Genomic DNA, 16,679 nt, shown 5'->3' with positions numbered 1-16,679 from the left:
CGCATATATTCTCAGTTTTTCTGCCACCTAACAAACAAACAGTGCATTATAAGATACTATATACGCATTAGACACAATCATTCATTTAAAAACGAGAGAACAAAGTTACTTTGCAGATGTGAAATAAGAACTATATTCGAAAAAAATACTTATCTTTTTTCAGCTCTAGCGGCACAGCTCAATGGAAGCAAGGAAGTATTTCTAGATGACTCGGAAAGTGGCGAGGTTACTTGGAGTAAGTTCTTTTTTCATAATCTAAGTACTAGCCTGCCTGTGTTTCAAAGTGGTTACGTAGCGCGCTACAAAGCCATGGGTCTCATATTCGAATCTTGGATAAGACATGGCCATTCTAATGCCATTATTCTTTTTTTTACCACCATTACTCCTCAGGCAGATTCCCTAATGATATTGCCAGAAAATCTCTCGTCCTTTTCCTCTGGAAAATGTGGAAATTACCAAGTTACCTGCTTTCATGTGTCAAATGAACTACAAGATGGAAGATCGGATAATGTCCATTAAGCAGCGTCCCACCTTACGTTTTGGAAAGTGGCCCGGGTCAAAGTTTTAGTCGATCTAATATTATTCTCCTAAATGTCTACATCCTTTTATCAGTTTCATTGTCATCCTGTAAAATTATACTAGCAGCAACCACATATTCCAAGCTCGATCAAAAACATCGTCTCCCATGACAATTTCCACTTCAAACGCTGGATACAGAATGTTTTACTTAACAGAAATCGAATTGGATAGACATCAGCAAAAACATAAAAATGTATGTACGTATTTCATGTCATTTTGGAAAATGTGTCGGAAATATTAGAAATTCAATAGTAAAATGAATGAAATGAAATTATTGAGGAACATTTAAGACCGTGCTAATGGTCATATATGGACGAGAAGGTACAAAACTTCTCATTTGATAAAGTCACTTTTTGGTTCAGAAATAATTCTGTAGTTGAAAGTCGGAGAACATTGTGTTATTTGGCGTAATGCGTATATATGGAGCTACACATGGTGTCCTGAAACAACTTCAACAATGATGGGTGCTGGAAGGTATCATAAAAACCAGTACCGTTTCCTCTAAAACATTACCTCAAAAGTTCTAAGTTTGTAAATACTTCTTAAAGCATCGCAAGTTTCATTATTATTTTGTATTTTGCTCAGGGAAGAACCAGAAGGTGTCGTTTTCATGCCATATCAAATAACAAGGGAATCCTGCCACGATTCCCTGGACGTTACGTCAGAGTGGTCGTTTGCTGGGTTGCATACAGAAAAGGTAGATTTTCAGCTCATATAGCTCAGGTACTTAGAGGAAATGTTACTGGTTTTTATGATACCTACCAGCATCAAACCGTTCTTTGTTAAGGACACCCTGTATATATGTATGTACATACATATGTGTGTGTGTAAGGGTTTTTTTTTTTTTTGAGAGAAAGATATTCAAATGTGCATAAAGTAGTGGCCCGCCTGCATTCCACAACTTACGTTCTTTTTCTATTGTGGTTCAAACCAACAACACAGAAGTTGAAGATTAAGCTCAAAATTAAATTTCGATATGTCGTCGTAATCTCTGGTAAAGACTATGCTTCTATCACTTTCTCTTGAGTAACTTGGTATTTTACAGTTTTTTACACTTTTCACTAGAATATGAAAAACCTGGATAGTGTTTTACCTTTGCTTAACACAGTTTATATTATATTATAGAGTGTAAATATACAAATAAGAGATAGGAAGATAGAAGATAGATAAATTAGATAGAAAGATAGATAGATAGAAAGAGACAGAGAGAGAGAGAGAGAGAGAGAGAGAGAGAGAGAGATTGCTAATATAACAATTTTAACGGATCACAATTTTTTCAGTTATGGTCTTGGGTATTGTTCTTCCTAAAGGGTGCAGTAAGTTATCATTCCTCGTAATATTTCCTAGCTTTATATTAATATGAATGTATTATAATTAAGATTGGTTTGGTTTGATTTGTTGTTTTAAGTCCACTTTGTACACAGTAAGACTAATCGGGACTGGACTTACAGTTTAAAGTGGGATCTTAACGACTAAGTGCCTCCACCGGTATGGAACCTGGGACTCCTTGATTACAAGGCAACGACGCTACCACTCCGCCATCGGGGAGGGCCCATATTATAATTAAGAGGTTATCTACATAGTCCAGTTATGTGTGGGTGTAAGGAAGAGAGAGAGAGAGAGAGAGAGAGGGAGGGAGATGGTGAGAGAAAATGTATGAGATAAAACAAAAATATTTGATACTGCCCTTCCTACAAATTACTCGGCTCTGGAACCAAGTGGAATGTACATGTAAAGGAAAAGTGGGGTACTTTTTGCACTGGACAATCGTAATATTCTCCCAGTGTTAGGAAGGTTTGAGGTTTAAGTGCACTTTATGCACAGATAGGCTAATCGGAACTGGATTTACAGTTGAAGTATTTAATCCGAAATATCACGAACCTCAATGTTATCGAACTACGACAAAAAAGACGACGTTACCGCTACTCCATCAGGAAGGCCTTCTCAACATTTTGAGCTTGGTTCTGTAACTGTCTAGTGAAGAATGGAGACGGAAGAAACATTAATGCTCATTGTAAGGTAACAATAATGCAATCTATTTAAAATCATCTATTATAAACACTAAGAAAAAATAGTTATGTTTAATTATTTTCCGACACTTTATACACATATTTTCAGTTGAGATTGTAAATCAAGTGAGATAATATATATATACATATATCATTTGAAAGTGTCAATTCTAACATTACAATATACTACAATTTCTCAAACAGTAGTACACGCTATGGAAGTATAATTAATGTGAAACTTAATAAAGTAAACTTTAAGATAACTTAAATTTGTATGCTGTATTTTTGTTCACCCTGTACTAAAATAATTACACTTATGTCCCAACAACACTGACCATAAAGAACAACTGGATTAAATTTAAATTAAGAAGAACAAATACTGTCCCATTCCATTTCTTCCCTTTACGTCTTGTGTTCAAAGGGCCAAATGCCAAAACCCAATCAAACCCTTAAACTATGCAATATCAATGCTTCATGTAATGCACAACAATGAATATGCAACATTCACTTCTCATGCTTTTCTTGCTATGAAATTTATTCACTTGGTATGCACGACGAAGTTGTCAGGGAATACATAATTAATGTACATATAAATTTGGCAACAATGTGGTCAGTTCAGACAGGAGATGATGTGATTAGCACTATCTTCCTACCACCTATTGTAAATAATGTGGTTTCATTCACACAAAATTTTAAAAGTGAATTTTAGAAAAAAAGAAGTTGTTCGCGTTGATGTTCTATATATTTTGTGAAACTTTTATAGGTCTGAAGTTCACTGTTGCTTGAAATTAACAAATGTTGCATAAAATTATAATGAATATAGATATTCATGTGAAAAGAGCAAAATTATGATATATTTCCTTCTTCTTTGTTATAATAGGTGGAATTGGTAAGTGAGATTTTGAATGCCTGATTTGAAACAAAAAATGTTCCTGTAATAAGGTAGGTGAGCCAGAGGTGGCCATAGTTCCCAAGGTGGCCCACTTCATGAAAATCATATCAAAGTTAACAAATGACACTATATCAATGTACCCAGTCCCCCTCTGGTGCACTATGCAGAAAACGAACTGTCACGTTCTGCCAGCGGCCATTGTATGTAAGTTATTGTGTCAGGGATCGAGCAGTTGTTGTTATTATTTTAAAGTAAGTAATAAATGCATGTTTGTACGTTCTAAATAATAAGGAATGTTAATATTTTAATATATATATAACTAACTAACTAACTCTCTAGCCTTCTTAAACCCGAAGGTTCATGGCTGCAGCAACACAGGCCTTCCATCTGTCCCTATCTTGAGCAAGATCTATATACTCTTTTCCATCAATACCAATTTCCTTTAGGTCCATCTCAACGTTGTCCCTCCATCTTCGTCTTGGCCTTCCTACAGGTCTCTTACCATCTGGTTTCCCAACAAGAATCCTGTAAACTCCTCTTTCCTCTCCCATTCGTGCCACATGGCCTGCCCATCTAAGTCTTCTTGATTTAATTATTCTAATAATATCTGGACATGAGTACAAATTATGTAGTTCTAAATTATGTAACCTTCTCCACTCACCTGTCTCCTCATCCCTTTTAGGTCCAAAGATTTTCCTAAGGATCTTATTTTCAAATACTCTCAATTTATGTTCCTCTTTCAATGTAAGGGACCACGTTTCACACCCATATAATACTACAGGCAAAATTACTGTTTTGTATATTTTAACTTTTAGTTTCTTAGATATTAAACGAGAAGACAAAAGTTTATGAAGAGAGAAGTAACATGCATTTCCTGAATTAAGCCTACTTTTTATTTCCTCTTTAATATAATTTTCATTTGTTAATATTACTCCTAAGTATTTGAATTTGGAAACTGGTTCAAACGAGTTGTTATCAATAATTAGATTTTGATTATTACCTAACACTTGGTTTCGGCCTGTAAACATATATTTAGTTTTCTCTTTGTTAACTTCCAAACCTATCTCTTTAGCAGTTTTGAAAAATATTTTAGCATTATTCTCAATTGTATTCACATCATCCCCCAGTAAGTCTACATCATCTGCATATGCTAACAACTGAGTCACACCATTTAATTTTAGTCCTTCTTTTGTTTCTTTTACTTTCCTAACAGCATATTCCAAGGCAAAATTAAAGAGCAATGGAGATAATGAATCTCCTTGTTTTAACCCATCATGAATTATAAATTTGTCAGACATATTATTACCCACACGAATTTTACTTTCTGTTTCACTGGTGCATACTTTTATCATACTAATAAGCTTCTTAGGTATTCCAAACTCTACTAATATATTATATAATTTATCTCTTTTGACCGAATCATATGCTTTTTTGAAATCAATGAATAGCTGATGGACATTTTGATTATATTCCCACTTTTTTTCAAGTGTCTGTCTGATGTGAAAAATTTGATCTGTAGTTGATCTGTTACGTTTAAATCCACATTGATAATCACCTATAATTTCATTAGCATATGGTGTTAGTTTTGTTAAAAGAATGTTAGACAATATTTTGTATGTTGTTGAGAGTAGAGAAATTCCACGGTAATTATTGCAGTTCATTTTATCACCTTTTTTAAACACAGGAACAATTATGGATTCTTTCCACTGTTGAGGGATTTCTTCTTTATTCCATATTAAACAAATTAATTTATGAATTTGACATATTAATGAATTTCCACCATATTTAATTAACTCAGCTGGTATTAAATCAATGCCAGGTGCTTTGTTATTCTTTAGCCTTTTAATAGCATCATTAACTTCAGTCAAGTTAGGTTCTGGAACTAAAGGTTCTGCTGTGTGGACTTCATTTACTTCTGATTTATCTCCTACATGGACATTTAAAAGGTCATTAAAGTAGTTCTTCCATCTATTTAGAATATCGCTTGGGTCAGCTAGAAAATCACCGTCTTTATCTTTTATCAAGTTTACTTTAGGTTGCCACCCCTTTCTAAACTCATTTACATCTTTATATAAATCTCTGATATTTTTATTTTTGCTGTTTGTTTCAATTTCGTTAATTTTGCTTTTCAAGTAATCTCTTTTTTTACTTCTAAACGTGCGGTTCACTTCTCGCTTTATTCTATTATAATTGTTTAGATTTATATCATCAGAGTTATTTAACCACCTAAGTCTAGCCTGATTTCTTATTTCTATTAGATTATGACATTCATTATCAAACCATGGCTTACTTTTTCTCGGTTTATGGTATCCTATACTTTCCTTAGCTGCTGATTCTATTGCATTACGTATGTGCTCCCAATTCTTGTTTACGTCTGTTTCATTTATATTTTCATCATCATTTAAATCCTGCAAAACCTCAAATCTATTTGACAGTTTAATTTGGTAATCTTTCTTAATTCTTTCATCAGCAAACTTTCCTGTATCAAATTTTAGAACTTTAAGATTTTGTTGCTTATGATTTATCACTGAGAGTCTTTCTCTTAATTTAGCAATTACTAAATAATGGTCACTGGCACAGTCAGCACCTCTATGTGTACGAACGTCAATTATACTAGTATGCCTTCTCTTATCAATGAGAATATGATCTATCTGATTATGAGTTTTACCATCTGGAGAAGACCAGGTATATTTATGGATATCTTTATGTTTAAAAGTGGTACTTTTCACAATTAAATTCTTTGAGGTTGCAAAAGTAATCAATCTTATACCATTATCATTACTTAATTCATGAAGACTTTCTTTACCAATCGTGGGTTTAAATGTCTCTTCTTTGCCAATCTGTGCATTACAGTCACCTAACAGAATTTTCATATCATACTGAGAAAATTTATCAAAGACCTGTTCTAACTCTGTATAAAAATCATCTTTAGTATTATCATCTTTATCTTCCGTTGGTGCATGTATGTTTATTAAAATAATTTTACACCACCTACCCTGTAAAACTGCATATGATATCCTATCATTAATAAATTCTACTGTTTTAAGAGCCGAGATAATTCTATTATTTATGAAAAAGCCTGTTCCAAAATTATGATTTTCAGTACCACCATAGAAAAAAGTATAATTTTTAGTTTTACAATTCCCTTCTCCTGGCCACCTAACTTCCTGGACAGCTACTACATCTAATTTATACTTCCCTATCTCATTAACTGTACACTGAAATGCCCCAGGCCGGTAAAGGCTCAGAACATTCCAGGTGCCTAATTTAATATCCTTATTCCTAATGTAGATCTTATCCTTAGTCCAGGGACCTCCCAAAGTAGTCCCCACCCGGAGATCCGACCGAGGGACTATTTTACCTCCGGAATATTTTACCTTGGGAACATCCATGGCCTTATATTGCTGTTTCTTGACATGTCTTTTTACTGTGCAGAGTTGTCAGCTCTACGCCTAACCCCCAATATGAATGGAGGAACTACTACACAAGACAAACACAAACACATTAGACAGCACAATTACTACACAAGACGAACACAAACACATTAGACAGCATAACTACTACACAAGACACACACAAACACATCACAACTATAACACAATATAAACACACACACACCACAACTACTACACAATATAAAAAAAAAACACACACATAAATAGAAAAAATAATAAAAGAAGTTGAAAAAATTATCTTTGCAAGTCAAAATTGCAATAAACACTTCTGCAAGAATAGATGAAATTGTGATATTAGAGTAAAAAATGGAAATAAACTTTTAAAATATCAAGTTAAAAGTTGAAAAATGTCTTTGTGAGTCCAAAATTTAATAAAAAATGTTGCCTGAATAGAAGAAATTGTGAAATTAGAGTAAAAATGGAAATAAACTTTTAAAATATCAAGTTAAAAGTTGAAAAATGTCTTTGTGAGTCCAAAATTTAATAAAAAATGTTGCCTGAATAGAAGAAATTGTGATATTAGAGTAAAAAAATAAACCTAAATTTCAGCTAAAGTTGAAGAAACACAGTTTGTGTGTCTAAATTCCCATGCGAACTCTTGCTTGAATCGTTCAAATAGCGTTTTCTGAGTAAAAATACACAAAAAAATGCGAAATATTGTCTCTAACAGTAAAAACATCTGGTCAATTTTACGTGAATCCTGATGTTTATAAGGCAATAATCAAATGGTCTGTGGTTCGCAACCCCGAAATAAGGGCAAATAGTGGATGCCATCCACTTTAACTTGTAGATACTGGAACTGAATGTTCCTAGTTCAGCCAAATTCCTTACGGTTTTGGTCAAATAGTCTTTGCAATGTTACGAAAGGCGGCAGAAATACCGCGTAGATTACTTCTGCCAAATAAAATTGGAACCTCAAAGAAAATCAATACTCGTGTGTAAAAATTTGGCGACACTTGACTTCCATTCAACTTCGGAAGAAGACCAAGCGATGGGGGCCGTAACAATAGAGAACCTTTCTTCCCCTCACATGTCCATGAACGCGCGCGGTTTGGGGGTGTCGATGAATGCAACCACATAACAGGTTCTTCCGTAACATATATATATATGGAGTGTAAGGGGTGATCTCCTGGTAAGGCACCCAAAGGTGAACCTTACTTCCCCGTAGTACATCCAGGTGTAACTGCTTCTTGCAGGCCAACGAGGTTCTGGCGCCTGGGTCCACGACCAGGATAATCCTTTGTGGAGTTGAGTTGTCCTGTGTTTGTCGTGTGTGTGTCATATACCGTGCGTCCATTTCCTTGGCCGAGAGATCGGGAGAAGTGTTGCGGGCGGCGCAATATAGGTATACACAGGATGTATATGTTAATATATATATATATATATATATATATATATATATATATATATATTGAAAGCTCGTTTAATTATATTTTTGATCACATAGTTACTTGTAAAAATGCTTTTTGTGTCAAAGGAACGCTACCTATTCTTGCTGAAAAACGTTGCCCTGAGGCGAGGCGAGTTCCTAAGTTGACCAATGGCGGGCCACCTTGGGAACAGGTTACACTCGCCTCTGGAATTTACACATTTTCACATTAAAATACGTCTTATTGTTAAAGATTACTTAAAATGTGCACAGACTTTCATGAATCACTAAATGTTATTAATATGTTGGGTTTAAATGTTAAATACTTCAGTGATAACTTTTTTGCGGAAGTGTTTTTTAAATTTATTTCCAAGACAATTAGTGGGGTGAAATTAGCTAACATTTTGCTCGAACCGAAATTAACACTACAGAAGTTTTTTCCCCCCAGAAACGTTCCCCAATGTTAGGACAACTCAAATCCAAAATGCCAAGAGATGGAAGCTTGGGGAAATTATTCTACATACGAGGGTCTGTCAATAAGTAACCACTACCACCACGCAGGTCGGCTATACGTCGTTACTCTACATAATGCATGTCCCAAATCAAAATTTTGAGAAACAATTTATCTATTAAATTCTAAAAAACGAATAAATATGTATAATCATGTTTTCTTGAGGACAAGCAACATTTCCTACGAAACTAAAAGCAGTGGGCTTATTAAATCACTAGATCCATGAGCCACCTTGGGAAGAGATGTAACGGTTTTGTAATTATATTTTTATTTTTAGAAAGTTACAGCAATTTTACAAAATATTTATATGGTACATGTTGCTAATTAGTTATAAGAATTATTTCTTAAAATGTAATAAATTTATCGCTCATTGGATATTTGTAAATTGTCCTACAAGCTTAACTATGGCCACCTTTGTCTCACCTACCTTATGATTAGACCTCTCCGGGAATTATGTGTGAATTTTTCTCTGTACATGTGAAAAATTGCAACTTCTCTTAATTCAAACCCATTGAAATTATACATATTTTTAATTGCTCTGAGGCAAGTTTTTCACAGTTTAGCATTTGTTTATATCGAGGAACGAAAGGAGAGCTACGTGGAAAATAAAACAGAATTTTCTTAATCCAATTACTTTCTTAGTGTTCTTTGCGGAACAACCTATCTGACCGATAGAAGATATTTCAATATAAGAAACTTAAAGTTGATTGAGTTTGAAATTCTTATACAATTATCAATTTTTCATAGATTAGGATATCCCTTAGAATATGATGCTTTTGGAGGTTCTACAAGCAAACGTCAAAACTATGGTAAATGGATCATATTAGGGTCACCTACCATAAATTTTGTATTTTTTTTTTTTAAAAAACTTATCAGAATAAGAGCTACAAACCGGTAATGTTTAGACACTTGTGTTTGGAAATGTATCATGCTGCCCTTTGAAAAATTTGGCACCCATCACTACACTTTACAGTAATAATCAATGCACTAACAAAATAAATTTGAAGCAAAAAATATTTGCGGTTATGCAAAAACTAATATCATAGTCACTTCCATTATAATTTTCTGTTTCTATTAAAAATTTCTAATCATCTCTGAAAATATATTTAATTTGTTTTTAAAATTTTCAGTTTTGGTTGTTTTAGCCCCTTTCCTATCACGAATCCCATTTGGTCACCATCTTTGTCCAACGTTACGAATGAAATTGAAACAATAGAAAAAATAGTCCATAGAGAACGTCATTACGAAACACAAATGGGATATATACACATCATATTTTGTCTACATGTTTGTGTGTGTGTATGTGTATACACACATGTATTTACACATGTACGTTTCGTAATCCTACTCTTCATTTCAGGGTACTGAAAATAAAACAGAAGATCTGGTTATTTAAAATATTCATCAGGGATGACGAATATGCCGGTTCTATTTTGAATACGATTTTGACATAATTTAAATAGACCAAGAAATAATTTAAAAACATATACTAAAGAATAATAAGACAAGTTTAAATCAACCTCATACTTAAGCTCCATTACCTGTTATACTATAGAGATATTCGTAAGTAAACCTCCTTAATTTACTGATCCAAAATTAACGAATTTTGTAATTTGTAATGTGTTACTTTCAGATATGAAAGAGTATTATTATAAAGTGAGTATTGTAAGACACAGTACATTCTAAGTGTGAACATGGAACAGTATGTACAGCAAAATATTAAATATTTATTAAGGAAATAAATTATTTTGAATGGTCTCTGAATACCGGAATACAATAACAAGGTTCCTTCTTAGTAAGTAAAGGGTAAGCTTCTAGCATAAGAAACTGTATAACCTCTGACAGGTGACTGAAAAAAAACCTTCGAAATATGTTGGTGGCGTATTCTGGGAAGGTGTTATTAATGATGAGCATGACATTGCTGGCGATGTTGCCTAACACTGATGATAGGCCGACACGTGGTAACAGTCCATATACATAGAATTGTAATACTCCTTCAAAATGATTGTTAAGAAAACTTTACCAAGTTTGATTCGGTTAGTAATTTTTAGTTACTGTAAGACATGTTGGACATGATAATGATAGGCTTATGTCTTCGGTAGCATCAATGTATCAATGGTATACTAGAGGAATCTATGTGAAAATTTATTATTTTTTAAATGTTAAGCAGAAGATTTATTTTTAGAAAAGCAAAATATTTTTTAAAGGGGTTATATAATCAGTTAGATTATACTACTCGTTAACGTTGCTAAGAATGTATATGTATAGCAGAAAATTATTTCAAATAAGATCTGGAAACAATTGGTTTGTTCGTAATTGAACACAGTGAGCTTCGTGTCGTAAACGTTCCTTCACAAACAGTTTTTTCATCCGTGCAAAACTGCATAATCTGGCGTTAATACCTGAGTTTATATAGTAAAAAAATGCATTAATGGTCTGTTCACCATAGGCTGTCATTTCTTGTTACTAGTACTTTTCCTCATCGCGTATATTCCTAGGTGAGCTATTTGTACAGTTTTGTTTGAATATTACATTAATTCACAGCAAATCCGTTGAAAATTCACAACGAAAATATATATAGAGAAAAAACTAAATACATAGCAAATATGCAAAACCCGACATGACTAGCAAACAAACAAGAGCTGATATAGTTGAGGTTGACAAATTGATAAAATTGCGTCGCTAGTACAAGAGGAGTTGATGGTTTGGTTACCGCATCCCTCTGCTATTTAGCATGTGGTTCACAGCATTTCTGAATGAACGCCAAATGCTGGCAAACATGTCAAAATATAGAACTGACTATTCGAATATTCGAAAAAATTGCACTCCTTTACTGTTACGTCTTAATTGCATAACTGGGCTGCTGGACAATCCTGCTCAGTTGTCCCTCACTGCCAAACTTTTTGATTGGTAAATTTATATGCCATCTAAATACCTAATATTTTCAACAAATTACCATATCTATTATTGCTATTTTTTGTAAAAATTATAATACACATTGGGTGTACAGCAATTAGTATACTAGTCATAAATATTTCACTCAAGAATGGTTTAAAATATAATTTACTACATCGAAATGTTACATGTGTTCTTTCTTGCAGAAAATCAGTTTGATGTAAATAAATCTACAAATTGACTAACGGCAAATAATGTATTATTGTTGACTAGAAGTCAAGACTAAAAAATGCTTTACATATAACACTGGTTTCAAAGAAGTTGATACATATGTATTGTAATCTTAATTTCACTTCCATTTAATTTAAAATATACAAAAAATTGAAAATGCAAATCATTCCTAATTTTTTGTTTCAGCTACTGAATCGTACGAGTAAGATATTTTATTTATCTCCAGATTTCACACTATGCACGTTAAACTGGATTGTTTAATGCATACAAACCTGTAGAAAGCGCGCAGTTGAAATTTCCGCCTTATAGGTCTACTTATTTTGCTATGGGGCAGCTATTTTAATAGAAAGTACACATAAAACACCTTTTCCAAAATATGCGAGTTTATTCATTTTCACATAATGTGCAAGCACCATTAGTCTACGTAAAGAAAGATCGTCGGTGTTAAACTCGCTGAACTAAACATTTTCATGTCGTATCACTTGTGCCAGTTGGATGGATATTAATTTAACTAAATAATTAATAATGATGAACTAAATCTATTCCTTTACAGTCAAGTCAATTCTCCACGTAGTTTAACGGACGAGAAAGATGAACAAAATATAATTTGGGTGTGTGAGTGCCAATTCGAAACTTAAAAGTACTTATCCTTCTCCTTCCATGTCGTGGTTTCTCGGACACCTTCCTAAGGTGTCTGTCTAGAGGAAAAACTACTTCCTCTCCCTGGGTCAGAATCCAAAATGCGCTGCCTGAAGGGCTGCGACTTCGCACCAAGGTTTCCTTGTTACGTCATTGCGTAACCGATGCTATTGCCCTCTGGTGGCAAAATTAAGAAGATTCCATCCATCTGGCACACAAATAAACAAAATGACGGCTCCGCGCGCACTACGGTCCATACACTTCCCCCTCCCCCCTGTGAAATCAAAAACATGGACTCAGTGCGGGCGAGACCCTCAAACAGAAAAATATACAAACATTAATGAAAACTTAATAATGGAAGGATAACATTGGAAGTGTAAATCGTTTCTTGCCAGCCCTTATTGTTGATCGCAGACAGATGGTATAATAGATGGTAGGTGTCGACTTTTCCATGTCTGTCGATTTTGGAGTAAGGCTTTATGGCTACGGTCTTCCTTCTTCCATTTCACAATTGGAATCTCCAGGATATATTCCTGAAGGAAACAAAATAAATTACCAGCATCATTTGACATTACAAAATTATAATACCCAATTAATTTTAATTTGTAATTTCCTCTTCCTTTAATTTCACACAAAAACTTCAATTTGTTTCTTTTCTTTATTTATTCCCTTTTATTCCCTAAGAAGAAGAAATGACAAATCGCATTTTGGATTCCAACTAATTACATTCAATATATGGTTTCAGTTGATCTACATGACAACGTCTTATATTAGTATTATTTTTAGGATCTTCCAGAAGAACACTATTTTCAGTTAGCATTTTAACAATTTTGTATGGGCCTTCGTAAACTAATGACAAAGACTTTGTCTTATTCTCTAGCAATGAAGACCTTGGATGAGTTTTTACCAAAACGAAATCATGTATTTTATACTTCGGTATTTGAAACTTTCTTTGATATAGCCTGTTTCTCTTGTTCCATTCTAATTTCATCTTGTGAATTGCCTTATTCCATTTTTCACTCAGATTAACCTTATCCTGCAAGAGTTCCTGTTCAGTTAAACTCCAATTATTTATGAGAGGATCTAAGGGAGCTCTACCCAGGAATAATTGAAATGGAGTAAGATTAAGGGCTTGATGCCAAATAGTATTAAGTCCAAGTTGAATATAATATAAATATTTGAACCATGAATTGTGATCATCATAGCAAAAACATCTCAAAGAAGTTTTCAGATTCTTGATAACTCTTTCAGCTAAATTTGCACGAGGATTATAAGCACTGATAGTGATATGTCTTATACCATTGCCATATAAGAATCCTGCAAAATTTTCTGATGTAAAGTAACTTGCATTATCGGTGGTTATTTCAGCACACCATCCAAATTGCAGAAAATATCTTAACAGATAATCAGCTATGATCTTTGAGGTAAGGTTTCGTATGGGTTGAAACAAAACGAAACGAGTTGCGCAATCTACAACTACTAGAATGTATTTATACCCATGGGATTGAGGCAAAACTCCCACAATATCACAGCAAATACGCTGTAAAGGCTTCTTAATAACTTCCGAAGTTAATACATTTACAGGAGATATGTTAGTGTATTTTGCCTTTTGACAAATTTGACATGACATTACTTTTTGTTTAACATAATTTAACATGTTGTCCCAAGTATAAAATCTTTGCAGTTTCTTCAGTGTTCGGGACCAATTACTATGTATTCCGCCTAATGCATTTGTATGATAGAAATCAACCAATGCTTTAATCATTAGCTTTGGAACAAGAACTTTAAATGGCTTATTTTTGTTTTTTGTTTCCTTAAAGACTATACCATCTTTCACAATACAATTTGGAACTTGTAATTTTTGAACCTGTATCTTGTGCAATATCTCAGCTATTTCAGGGTCTCCTTTTTGTTCTTGACGAATATTGTCAATTAGTATACTATTATTCCAAAGTGACAAATATGTTGAAGGAATTTCTTTTTCATATAATTCATCACTCTCAAAGTCACGTTGATCATATAGACGACTTAAAAAGTCACCAACTAAATTGCGACTAGAAGATATATGGATCAAATCAAATTTAAATTCAGATATAAATTCTGCCCACCTGGCAAATTTGGAGAATTTTTGGCCTTTTCTTAACATATGAAATAATGCCATATTATCTACCCTTAGTACAAATTTTTTATGTTTTAGATAATATGAAAATTTCTCTAAGCAAAGTACAAGAGATTTTAATTCATGCTCATAAATTGTTCTGTTTTTGGAACTTTCTGGTATCTTTTTAGAGAAAAATGCAACTGGTTGGAGTATCCCATCATCATCTGGTTGCATCAAACATCCCCCATAACTCTTAAGAGACGCATCAGTATCTAATACAAACGTTCTTTCAAAATCTGGAAGGGACAAAATGGCATTTTCCATAAATAACCTTTAATTTGGTTGAAACTATCTTCGTGAATCGTTTCCCATTGGAACGGTGTTTTTGGCGAACTAAGCTCGTACAGTGGTGTTGCCATTTCAGCGAACCCTGGGAGCCATGTATGAAAAAAATTGAAAAATCCCAGACAACGTCGCAATGCACGTAAATTTTTGGGACGTGGTAAATTCTTAATTATTTCTATCCTATCAGGATCTATTTCTATTTTGTGATCTTTAATTAAAAAACCAATAAATTTAATTTCTTTAGTCATAAAGGTACTTTTTTCTTTGAAACTGTCACCCCGAATTTTTTCAAACGTTCAAACACAGTACGTAGGTCACGTAAATGTGTGTCAAAATCCTTACTTATGACAATAATATCGTCAGCATAATATTCTAGGCACTTGCCTCGCAAATCTCCTAATATACATTCCATCATTCTTGCGAGACAAGCTGTACCAATGGTCATACCAAATGGAACCCGACAATATCTTAATTGTTGCGTTGGCGTAAGGAAAGCAGTAAGATCTCTACTTTTTTCGTCTAATAAGACCTCGTGAAAAGCCTTTCTGACGTCGAGAACCGAATAGACGTTTCCCCGAGAGAGATACGAAAGAGATTCTTGCATAGGTTGTGTTGGGTACGAATCATACACGATCTTTTTATTCAGTTCAGAATAATCTACTACTAATCGTTTATTGGAACCTTTCCCCTTAACTATAAATGCAGGGCTCGCATAAGGAGAATTACACGGTTCAACGAGCTTTGCGTCTACTAATTCTTGAACGGCATCGTCTATTTCTTTTTGTTTCTCCTTCGGTGCATAATAAGGAGGTTTACGCACAGGAATAGTGTCTGTAACATGGATCGTATATTTCCACCCATTGAAACATCCTACATTTTCAGTCACTACCGTATTATAAGAATGTAACAACTCACCAAGTTGTTCTTTCCAGTAGTCCTCATCCTGATTTGTTTGGAGTTTGGTGCTGCCTACGTCACATCGTACTCCTGACTCAGTCCCGAAGTTGAAATTTGCCTGCCCAGGTGTTGTAGCTCGATGAAAGCGAAAGTTTGCCCGGTGCATGTTTGGCTGTTTTCTTCTTCTTCCACCACCTGTTCCGTATCGTTGCCCCGATGGAGTTGACCTTGGAGGCGTAGTACACGGGACTTCCTGCTGCCTGGAATATTGCTGTGGATAACTTGTCTGTAACGAATTAAAGTCTGTAAACAAACTGTTCAAATGCCATTTTATCGGTATTTTCACTTTCGCGTAAGGAACCGTAACGCACTTTTGTTGAAAGTCAAGAAGAAGCTTATTGTTTTTCATAAAGTTTACACCAAGCACTATGTCCACTGGAAGGTTTTCATATAAATATGCCCATATAGGCCAAGTCAATGTTTCAAGCTGTACAGTGAATTGCACTACCTTTTTAAGGATGACGTTCTGTTCTCCTTGTGTTATCTTTAAATAACAACCTTGAACATTAACTGGACACTTTGAACGTAACAAATTAAATGTTTTATTACTAATTAAGTTTTCTGTGCTTCCAGTATCAAGACATGCTTTAACATTTATCACTTTGTTTAATGTACTATCTACAAAAACTGCAGTGGCTTTTTCACTTTTTTCTGGTGTTTCTTGAACACGCAAATTTTGTAGCAAGTTAGCATTAC

General features: G+C 34.0%; 1 long non-coding RNA gene across 1 annotated transcript in view; it reads left to right on the top strand.

The window, feature by feature from the left end:
• The first annotated feature begins 10,447 nt into the window (after positions 1–10,447).
• Positions 10,448–16,679, top strand: part of LOC145981530 (uncharacterized) — a 37,865-nt gene continuing 31,633 nt past the window's right edge. Inside the window, exons 1-2 of the long non-coding RNA XR_014440966.1 lie at positions 10,448–10,471; positions 12,128–12,143. This is a non-coding gene — a long non-coding RNA (uncharacterized LOC145981530). The remainder of the gene's footprint in view (positions 10,472–12,127; positions 12,144–16,679) is intronic.

Source organism: Lepisma saccharinum, chromosome 29 (assembly GCF_977018435.1).
Source record: "Lepisma saccharinum chromosome 29, izLepSacc3.1, whole genome shotgun sequence".
Taxonomy (NCBI): domain Eukaryota; kingdom Metazoa; phylum Arthropoda; class Insecta; order Zygentoma; family Lepismatidae; genus Lepisma; species Lepisma saccharinum.
Note: the sequence above shows the minus strand (reverse complement) of the source record. Positions and strands in the feature narration are given on the sequence as shown.